This window comes from Pyrus communis, chromosome 10, assembly GCF_041283825.1.
Source record: "Pyrus communis isolate YQ-2024b chromosome 10, ASM4128382v1, whole genome shotgun sequence".
Lineage (NCBI taxonomy): Eukaryota > Viridiplantae > Streptophyta > Magnoliopsida > Rosales > Rosaceae > Pyrus > Pyrus communis.
In genome coordinates, this window is record NC_142574.1 from 15,016,928 (window position 1) to 15,027,377 (window position 10,450).

General features: G+C 40.2%; 1 non-coding gene across 1 annotated transcript; it reads right to left on the reverse strand.

Moving 5' to 3' along the window:
- Positions 1-2,264: 2,264 nt before the first annotated feature.
- LOC148693564 (small nucleolar RNA R71) lies at positions 2,265-2,375 on the reverse strand. The gene has a single exon (XR_015952806.1). It is a non-coding gene; the product is annotated as a small nucleolar RNA R71 (small nucleolar RNA).
- Between the last annotated feature and the right edge of the window lie 8,075 nt (positions 2,376-10,450).

Sequence of the window (10,450 nt, forward strand, 5' to 3'; positions counted from 1 at the left end):
TTCTTTATTCACTCTTCATCATTGCATTTTCACCACCATTTACACACACATGCATCCTGAAATCCTTGCCGTGCCTTCCCCTTAGATTTTCAGCAACTTCTCTTCATCATTACACCACAAATCACCCACATGCAATCTTAATCATTCATCCATTTCACCACAAATCCTTCTTTGCCGTGCACATGGTCTTCCCTTTTTCAATTCCAGCTTACACATGCACAACAACCTGCCATCATTCACAAAACACATTCTCCCTTCTCTTTGCCGTGGGTTTCCCTTGCCTTTCCAGCATCCCCTTTTGCATTTCTAGCTGCCACTCACATGCATTCACATGCATTTCCAGCACCAAAACAGCATTCACATGCATTTGCAGCATCATTAACACCCTTGCCGTGGCCTTCAAACACCATTCCAGCACATACACATGCACACACATGCAATTCCAGCTTTCACATGCTTTCCTAGCTGTTTTTCCACCACATTCCAGCCACAAATGCTTAAACAAACAGCCATATACACCTCCATTCTTCCTATAAATACCCTTGCATTCCCATTACAAAAACATCTCATTTTCATACACAAGATACCACAAACACATCCAATCTTCCCTCATTGCCGTGAGTCCCCTTCCATTTCTACACAATCTCTTCTCGGCTTCATTCCATTCCATACACTCTCCCATTCGCAGAAACCATTCAACCTTAGCCGCTCCACCTTCATTTACAACACACTTGGAGCACCAACACCGAAGGCAACTCTTAAGGGATTTCGACATCAGTTTTGCTTCAAGGGTTCTTTCTCCTTAATTCTATGTTCATTCATGTTGTATATTTTTATATCAAACATTCTGTAAACATGAAGTGTAACTAATTTCTTTCTAGGGATTCGATGTAGCCTTGCAAGATTGCCATGTAGTTATTTCAGAATGCTCAGTTGATTCATCTATTTCTTGTTTCATTCTCTGATTTAATTGTGACTTTGTGTGTTGATTTTAATGTTTGATCACCATTTGATTTAACCACAAGTTGTTTAGCCAAGAGTAAAGCACACATCATGCATACTCTTGGTGGATATGTGAATGAATGAAGGGAATGCTTTGCAAACAACCTGCCGAGTGTTTCCTTTGGTTTTATGAAAGTTTCTTGTGCGTGTCATGTTCTTGATTAGGGACCAAAGTTGCACATCACACTTAGGTTCATGATTAGGAACATTTGATCAAGTCCACACATCATATGGTTGATCATATCTAAGTGAAACAAACCCAAGAAATAGGTAGATGGATGAGTATAATCTGATTTAACAAGCATGGACTTGGCTTAGCAATGGTGAAACCGAATCCCTAGCTTCATCTCCATTTGTGCTATCTCATTTTATTAGTTGTTGATTCATTTATTTGTGTCTACTTCATTTTCTTGTGCTTTCAAGTTACAACAACAAATCTGCCTAAGTTGATTAGTTTTATTTCTCTTATAGAGTTCTTGCAAAACAAGTAGTTGTATAGGTCCAATTAGTCCCTGTGGATTCGACACCCTTACTTGTGCCATTATACTAAACATATTCTAGCACGAAGAAGGAAAACATCAATCAAAATGGCGCCGTTGCCGGGGACTGATTTCAGTCCCTTATAATTGCTTGTTTTGATATTAAACCTTGTTCTTTTCATTTTAAGTAGATTTCTGATTTTTATTCAAACTTGTTTTATCTTGTTTCAGGTAGTATATGTCAAATAGACTTGCTGAATTAGGCCAAAGAATTGAACGGTTAAAGGGCAACACTTTGGAAAGCTTTGTGCCAACAAGTTCCTCCATTGTCCGTGAAGATGAGGAAGGGAAATCGTCTAGTCCAACAAGTGAAGGATCTGAGCACTTTAATTGGGAAAGAGAAGAAGAGATGGCGGGCAACCAAGATGATCTTCGAGCTTTGGAGGATTTTGCTCAACCAATCATACCAAATTCACCTTCATGCATCTTGCTGCCCACAGAAGCTAGAAACTATGATCTTAAATCTTCACATTTCCATATGTTTCCTTCTTTTTATGGCTTACCTAATGAAGATCCTTTAGCTCATATTAAAGAATTTTACAATGTTGTGAGTGGTTTACCTTTACAGGGAGTAAGTGAAGCAAATCTGAGGATGAGAGTGTTCCCTTACACCTTGAAAGATAGGGCCAAGGGTTGGTTAATGACTCTAGTACCTGGTTCATTCACCACATGGGATGCCGTGGCTAAGAAGTTTTTGGAAAAGTTCTTTTCCACTCAAAAGACAGCCACATTAAGGGGACAAATCTTCAACTTCAAACAAGATGATGGAGAACCTTTCAATGAGTGTTGGGAGCGCTTTAAAGGCCTTTTGTTGCAATGTCCACACCATGGGTTACCTCTTCACTTACAAATGCAAATTTTCTATGATGGACTAACCCAAACATGTCAATCAACTGTTGATAATGCAGCAGGTGGAGCTTTGAAGAAAAAGAATGCTCAAGAGTCATATAACATTTATGAGATGTTGGGATCTAATGCTCAACACAAAGATGTAGGGGTAAGAGAGTTGGAGTATATGAAACAAGCTCTAATCATGATCTTTCTTTGCAGGTAGCTAACCTAGAAAAGAAGCTTGAATCCGTGCTCAACATGGTGCCAAAAGCAAGTGAAGTGTGTGCCATTTGCAACATACCAAGCCACCTTACTCATCAATGTCCATCTAGGGAGGCTTGCCCCGAGTATGTCCAAGAGCAAGTGAACCTCATGAATTCTTACAATCAAAGGCCAAGGAATGATGTGTATTCCAATACATATAACCCAAGTTGGAGAGATCATCCCAATCTTTCGTGGAAGAACAACAATCAATTCCAAAACTTCCAACCAAAACCTACTCTTGAGGATACGGTTAAATTGTTAGCCCAAAATACCTTGCAATTCCAACAAACCACCAATAGCACTCTCCAACAACATTCGGCGGCTCTAACCAAAATGGAGACACAATTGGGGCAGATTGCAGATGCCTTGAGCCAAAGAGAGGTTGGAAAGTTTCCAAGCCAACCTGTGATACTCCAAAGGAACCAAGAGCAAGCCAAAGCAATCACTACACTTAAAAGTGGTAAGGTTATCAATAATAGAGTTGGCAATGAAGTTACTAATAAATCTGATCATGTGAATGCAGGGGTTACTCAAGGAGAAAATGAGAAACCAAATGAGGAACCAAGCCATGCTACTCCCTCGTTTGAAGCACCAAATCTTCACAAGGCCGAGAAACCTTACACTCCACCAATACCATTCCCTGGAAGACTTGCCAAGAGCAAGCAGGATAAGTCATTTAAAGAGATTTTTGATATTCTAAGTAAGGTAAATGTTAACTTACCTTTGCTTGATGTCATTAGGAACATGCCAGCTTATGGGAAGTTCTTCAAAGAGTTAAACAACTACAAAAGGAAGTATGGACCACATGAGAAGGTAGTGGTGTCCGAGAATGTAAGTGCCGTGTTGCAAAGAAAACTTCCACCAAAGCTCAAGGATCCAGGAAGTTTTTCTATCAACATCACCATAGGAGACAAGAAGGTAGAGAAGGCGATGCTTGACTTAGGTGCTAGCATCAACTTAATGCCTTATTCCGTATACCTTCAACTAGGTTTGGGGGAATTGAAAGCCACAACCATCTCATTACAACTTGCGGACAGATCCGTGAAATATCCAAGAGGTATAGTAGAGGATATTATAGGTCAAATTGATAAACTAATCTTGCCTGCGGATTTTGTAGTGTTGGACATGGAAGAAGCTCCTATACATGACCGAGAATTGACTATTTTGCTTGGGAGACCGTTTATAGCCACGGCCAAGACCATCATTGATGTACAAAATGGACTCCTCACTATGATAGTGCTAGGAGAGACCGTTCAATTCAAAGTGTTTGAGTCTCTTTCACATCCTTCTTCATCTCTTGATTGTTATGCCATTGATGTGCTTGATTCGCTTGTTTTCTCTAAGTTCTTGCAGGCACAATCTAATGAACCATTACAAACTGTTTTGAGTCAATCTCAAGATGAGTTTGATGAAGAAGATGCACTCATGGAAGAGGTAGCTGCCTTGGAAGCATTGGCACCGTATCCTTTGAATATTTTACCTCTTTTAGAGCCTTTAGAACCATCGAGGTCACATTTAACCCCTTCCACTGTTAAGGCACCAAAACTTGAACTTAAACCACTTCCACCACATCTAAAGTATGCATATCTAGCTGAATTTGAAACTCTTCCAATTATCATAACTTCTGACCTCACCCCAAATGAAGAAGATAAACTAATTAGGGTGTTAAAAGAGTTCAAATCAGTTATTGGTTGGTCTATTGCAGATATCAAGGGAATAAGCCCTACCCTGTGCATGCATAGGATTCTTTTGGAAGAAGGAGAAAAGTCAACCCGTGACCCACAAATGAGGCTCAATCCACACATGAAGGAAGTTGTGAGGAATGAAGTGTTGAAGTTGTTAGATGTGGGGATTATATATCCCATTTCTGATAGCAAATGGGTGAGTGTTATTCAGGTGGTACCTAAGAAGGTGGGAATCACGGTGATGAAGAATGAAAACAAAGAGCTTGTGCCCACAAAGCCCACGGCTAGTTGGCGTGTTTGCACCGATTACAGGAAGTTGAATTCTAGCACTAGAAAAGATTACTTTCCTATGTCTTTCATAGATCAAATGCTTGAGAGATTGGCAGGTTACTCACACTATTGTTTTCTTGATGGTTACTCAGGTTACAATCAAATTGCAATTGCTCCGGAGGATCAAGAGAAAACTACCTTTACTTGCCCGTTTGGCACATTTGCATATAGGATAATGCCTTTTGGACTTTGCAATGCTCCAACAACATTCCAAAGATGCATGTTGGCAATCTTTTCTGACATGGTAGAAAGATTTATTGAGGTATTTATGGATGACTTTTCAGTGTTTGGTTCCTCTTTTGATAAATGTCTTAACCATCTCTCTTTAGTACTTCAAAGATGTCAGGAAACAAATTTGGTTCTCAATTGGGAAAAGTGCCAATTTATGGTGAAACAAGGAATTGTGTTGGGGCATGTAATCTCTAGCCAAGGAATGGAGGTGGACAAAGCCAAAATTGACATCATCACCAATATGGCAGCTCCCACAACTGTGAAGGGAGTAAGAAGTTTTTTGGGACATGCGGGTTTTTATCGTCGTTTCATTAAGAACTTTTCAATGATCACTCGTCCATTATGCAATCTGTTAGCTAAAGATGTTGTATTTCATTTTGATAAAGCTTGTATGGATGCATTCAATACTTTGAAACATGAATTAACCTCGGCCCCTATTATTATGGCACCAGATTGGTCTTTACCTTTTGAATTAATGTGTGATGCCTCTGACTATGCTATTGGTGCATTTTTAGGGCAAAGGGTGAACAAACTCCCACACGTGATCTACTATGCAAGCCGGACTCTAAATGATGCTCAACTTAACTATTCCACAACTGAAAAGGAGTTGCTTGCTATTGTTTTTGCCTTAGAGAAGTTTCGGTCATATCTTGTTGGATCTAAAGTTATTATGTTTTCTGATCATGCAGCCCTTAGGTACTTGATGAAAAAAAAGGATGCTAAGCCACGCTTAATTAGATGGATACTCTTACTACAAGAGTTTGACTTGGAAATTCGAGATAAAAAGGGAAGTGATAATGTTGTGGCTGACCATTTGTCACGGCTCAATGAAAACCATGGAGTTAGACAACCTTTGCCTCTAAATGAATCATTCCCAAATGAACAACTCCTTGTTATTCAAGAAAAAGAACCATGGTATGCTGATTTTGTTAATTATCTTGTTTGTGGTATAATTAGAAATGACCTTTCTTTTCAGGAAAGAAAGAAGTTCCTTGCCATGGTAAAGCACTACGTTTGGGACGAACCATATTTGTTTAAATATTGCCCTGACCAAATCATTAGGAGGTGTGTCCCAGAGAGTGAGCAACAAAGCATTCTAACGTTCAGCCATACATTGGCATGTGGAGGACATTTTGGTGCCAAAAAGACATCTCTAAAGGTTTTACAATCTGGTTTCTTTTGGCCTACTTTATTCAAAGATGCTTTTGATTTTTGTTCTAAGTGTGATAGGTGCCAGAAAATGGGGAACATTAGCCGAAGAAATGAGATGCCATTGAACAACATTTTGGTGGTGGAGCTCTTTGATGTTTGGGGAATCGATTTCATGGGACCATTTCCATCCTCTTTTGGTTACTTATACATATTAGTGGCAGTAGATTATGTATCCAAATGGGTTGAAGCCATTGCTACAATAACTAATGATCATAAGGTTGTTTTGAATTTTCTTAAAGATGTGATTTTTTGTAGGTTTGGAACCCCAAGAGCTATTATTAGTGATGGTGGCAGCCATTTCTGCAACAAACCCTTTGAATCCTTGATGAAGAAGTACAACATCAACCACAAAGTGGCAACCTCGTACCATCCTCAAACCTCAGGACAAGTGGAGATTAGCAATAGGGAGATCAAGAACATTTTGATGAAGACCGTAAGCCCTACAAGGAAGGATTGGTCACTGAGGTTGAATGATGCACTATGGGCATATAGAACAGCATATAAGACCCCCATTGCCATGAGTCCTTATCGCCTTGTGTTTGGGAAAGCTTGTCATTTGCCAATAGAGCTTGAACACCGTGCATATTGGGCCATCAAGAAGTTCAACTTTGATTACAAGGATGCTGGAATAGCAAGGAAGCTCCAACTTAATGAGTTGGAAGAACTCAGAAATGAAGCATATGAGAATGCCAAAATCTACAAGGAACGGACTAAGCTCTATCATGACAAGGCCATCCTACGGAAGGAGTTTCACCAAGGTATGAAAGTACTGTTATATGACCCACGTTTGAGACTTTTTCCAGGTGAATTGAAGTCTAGGTGGGTAGGACCATTTAAAGTGCTGCAAACATTTCCCCACGGAGCTGTGGAGATAGAGAACATGAAGAATGGCACCTCTTTTAAAGTCAATGGGCAGCGATTGAAACCATATTTGGAGAAAGTGGAGGAAGAGCAAGTTTATCAAGTTGTAGATTTTCTTGAGTTTACAACACCGTGAACAAGCTACCATGTCTTGCCTAGACATTAAATAAAGCGCTTACTAGGAGGCAACCTAGTGTGGTTTGTGTTCTTTCCTCATTTTGTGTTTATGTTGTCACCATTCCATATTCTTTGCCTACTTGCATTACATACAATTTTAAGCATCGAGGACAATGCTTTGGTTAGGTTTGGTTGTGGGATGGAAGGTTTGTGTTTTTTTTTTTGTGTTAGTTGTGTTGGTTTGGTTAAGTGTGTTTTTGCTTACTAATACGAATGTATATGAGGGCTATGTTTGTAGACAAACTATTGGGTTGCTATGAAAAAGGGTTTTATGACACGGGACATGTCATAACTTTCGAAGGGGTGTTTATTTTTAAGTTTATGTCGGAGCGCAAAGGTAAGCCGCCTCCCCGAATTTCAATTTTCTTTTATACTAATATGTTGTTAATGATTCAGGCATCCACTCTAGAATTTAAACCATTACCGGATCATTTCAAGTATCACCCTCCATTCAAAGATCAATTCCATGCCATTTTATTTATGTAAAAAAAAAATAAAAAAAAAAAAAACGAATAAAGGTCTAAACATGGAGAAAGATGGAGCCTTCACAGAGGTTGTTTACGTGAAGCCCCACTACGAGGCGTCGGAGCGGAAGGCATAGAAGCGGGAGGCATCGAAGCGGGAGGCATCGAAGCGGGAGGCATAGAAGCGGGAGGCATCGGAGCTAGAGCATTCCAGACCTCAATACTTGGCCAAGCGCTGGATGACCCAGGAAAAAGGTGCCTCTGGAGATAAGCCGCAAGCCTTTGACGGTCACTGTGAATTCGACCCTCAGATTCTTGCAGCTCATCAAGCTTCCTCTTCATGCCCGACGAATAGTTATTTGCAAGCACATGCAAACTTCTATTCTCGTACTTAAGCTGTTTGATCTCCTGCTTAAGACTTTCCACCTCTGCCATCAACGATTCCACTTGGCGGGACCGAGCAAGCAGGCGTTGGCCCATGTTGGACACAGAGCCTGCACATTGAACGCTGAGAGCGAGGGACTCTTGAACGGCCAACTCATCGGACCGTCCTGAAACCAGCCTACTGTCCTTAGGAGTAAGGAGGTTCCTAGCTACTATCGTAGCTGTTGTTGCATCTGTCATCATGGAGTCTTCACCTGAAAGAGGACCATTAGAAGATAAAAAAGAAGGGCGTCATACATTACCTTGACGGGGCGCAACCGGATCGCTGCTGAGACTCAAATCTAAGCTAAGGTTCGATGAGTTAGTCATTTTTCAAAGGTGTTCAATGAGAAGGGGTGGATGGAGTTAAATCTCAAAAGGCCGGAGTTGATTTTCAAGAATGGGAAATCTTCAGAGTGTGTATGTTGGGGTGATTGATACCTCTATAAAAAGCCAAGGCGACGCGTCCATTGATTCAAAAAGCCGGAATTTCCGGCGTAAGTTAGGCGACGCTTTCTCGGCTTTTCTGAAGACGCGTTCAACTTTGTCAAAAGATTTCTTCTTTTCAGAAAACACGTGGAGGCCATCATCGCAACTACACATCTTTAGCCGACAAGCGCAAAGTTCGGCGATGCTTTCTCTGCTTTTCAGAAAACGCGTGCAGCTTTGTCAAAAGAAGCCGCATCTGCACTACTACGTGTCGTTCAGAAAGCGAAGGGGCATCGTTCAGAAATCGAAGAGGCGTATTCAGAAATCGAAGAGGAGCTCACTATTTCAAAAAGCCGGATTTGCGGGATCAAAACGTTTGTCGACAAGGGTAAAAGAACAGTACTACCACTTGATATTATCTCTATATATGTCGACCTTCATCTTTTATGGCAAGGCAGACCTGAAGAAAATGCCCAACTCTTTCTCACCTCTGAGGGCGCACTCCCAGCAAAGCCTTTCGAACTACTCAATTTTTTCTTCTTCCCCAAAAATGATACCAGATGCCTGGAATACAGATGACCCAGGAGGAAACGGCGAATTGAAGCATGTGTTGATTCATTCACCGCTTCTTCAAAAGCAAAGGTATCTCATATCATCAAGGTCAAAAGCAAAAGTATCTCATATCATGCTCTTTCCCTGTCTTTTTCTTTGTCCTTGTTCTTACTCGCATGGCAAAGTGAAAGAAGCAATCAGCCGGCACTTGGAGTCAATCTTCTGTTCTGGAGCCGATTGCCTGGAATCTATTCCTGGTTGCTTACCTAGCGTTGCTCTCGAGTAGTCATCTTCAACGGTTGATACACTTCCAAAGAAGGGACCACTTCTGCAAAGATTGAACAAAGAAACAGACAAAAAGAGTAAGCTCAGACCTTCGGGGAAGACCAAAAGAATCCTGCTGCCCAGTTCAAGAGTAGCACAAAGGAAAATCAATGATGGGCGGAAACCAGTCCAGTTCAAGAGTAAGCCTGTGGAATCACCAAGATCATGCCTCAATACAATCACCAAGGAGAAGAGGGAATATACACTCCATAACCAGATTTGCGTCCCTAAACTCTTCTCTTTGTTAGTTACATTCTGCCATGTTTAGTATGTTTAGTTGCTTTTTGTGTGTTTACTTATGTTTTGTGTGAATCTATCCTTAAAACATTGAGGACAATGTTTGATTTAAGTGTGGGGGGGGTAACTAAGTATATTTAATGCAAATTTGTTGGATTTTGTCGCCCATAACTTCGAAATGTTGTTCCTTGCTGTTTTAAAGTGTTTTTAGTGTGTTTTGATGTGTTTTAGTGTCATATAACAGAAAACCTTAGAAAAATGCGAAAAAGTTTGAAAAATACCAAAAAGAGTCGTTTTTGAGTCATTTTTGTGTGTTTGTGTCTTAGGGTACCTTCCAACATAAAAATGACATGGATTTGGTTTGTAATTGCATGACTGTTAAAGAGAGTTATAAACATGGATGAAAGTTTGATTTACTCTTGGTATATGCTTGGTTATGGTTATAATGTATGACTTCACATGCAATCATAAAAGAAAAATTCGTTTTTGTAACATGCTTGAAGGAAGGAACTCAAACAAACGCTACAACCCTGTGAAACTCGAGCCATTACCTTATTTGGAGAGTTATTTTCTGTGATTCTTTGTTTTCTAAAGTTGTTGCATGATCTCATTATTCCTTGCTTGGTTGCTACTTAGAATGCAATTGTATCATGATAGAACTAAATGCTAGAACTTATATCCGTTTCATTCAAAGCATGATATTGAATTGCATAACATATGTTAAGATGAAGTTGTGTAGTTGCCACCATAGCCAAATAGCCTTACTTCCCATATTTCGTATTTGTTGTAAGTTTTAACCCCGTTGAGCCTCGTTTAGCCTTTATTCTTTGTTAACCCACATTATCCTTACCTATCCTAGTTTAGGACAATCCACACCCTTATTCTTAAA